This window comes from Otolemur garnettii, unplaced genomic scaffold, assembly GCF_000181295.1.
Source record: "Otolemur garnettii isolate 467f Iridium unplaced genomic scaffold, OtoGar3 scaffold00015, whole genome shotgun sequence".
Classification (NCBI taxonomy): domain Eukaryota; kingdom Metazoa; phylum Chordata; class Mammalia; order Primates; family Galagidae; genus Otolemur; species Otolemur garnettii.
This window is the reverse complement of record NW_003852410.1, coordinates 2,627,850-2,628,685: the sequence shown is the minus strand read 5'-3', so window position 1 is coordinate 2,628,685 and position 836 is coordinate 2,627,850. Positions and strand designations below refer to the sequence as shown.

Below are 836 nucleotides of genomic sequence, written 5' to 3'. Positions count from 1 at the left end.
GAATTAAGTTAAGCAAGCAGGCTCGGCTCCCATAGCTCAAGTGGGTAGGGCACTGGCCATATGAACCAGGGCTAGTGGGTTCAAACCCAGCCTGGGCCTGGTAAACAACAGTGACAACTGCAACAAAAAATACCTGGGCGTGTAGTGGGCCCCTGTAGTCCCAGCTACATGGGAGGCTGAGGCAAGAGAATTGCTTAAGCCCAAGAGTTTGAGGTTGCTGTGAGCTATGACACTACGGTACTCTACCCAGGGCAAGATAGTGACACTCTTTCTCAAAAAAAAAAAAAAAAAAAAAAGTTAAGCAAACAGTCCCTATGGACTTGCTTCCTGGAGTGGCAGGAAGTGTCTGGAGACTTGGTCTGCCCCCAGCCAGGCTGGGGAGGAGAAGGTCCCAGTGCATGGGGAATACGGTGGTAGCTACTGAGAAGCAAATATACAGGCTGGCCATAAAGTTCGTGTGCAATTTAAAATAGCCAACTGTTTCAAATTACACACAAATTTCATGGACAGTGCTCGCTTCGGCAGCACATACACTAAAATTGGAACGATACAGAGAAGATTAGCACGGCCCCTGTCACAAGGATGACACCCAAATTTGTGAAGCGTTCCATATTTAAAAAAAAAAATTTCAGGGACACTCTGTAGTGGGCTGAGAACCTGGACTTGAAAAAAAGAAAGAAAATTTGTTGTGCACAATGTGAGCCCCCAGTATAAAGGGGGTGCTTATCAGGAAAGGAGCCACTGGTAGGTGACAGCGTAGTTGCTACCTTTGTCCCTCCCTCTCTTTTCTGTCTCTGTCTCCCACACCACCGAGCTGGCTCAAGCAGGAGCTTAAG

At 47.6% G+C, this 836-nt stretch overlaps 1 non-coding gene across 1 annotated transcript; it reads left to right on the top strand.

Annotated features, from left to right (window-relative positions):
- Positions 1-509: 509 nt before the first annotated feature.
- On the top strand, positions 510-617 carry LOC111723780. The gene has a single exon (XR_002772249.1). It is a non-coding gene; the product is annotated as a U6 spliceosomal RNA (small nuclear RNA).
- Positions 618-836: the final 219 nt, after the last annotated feature.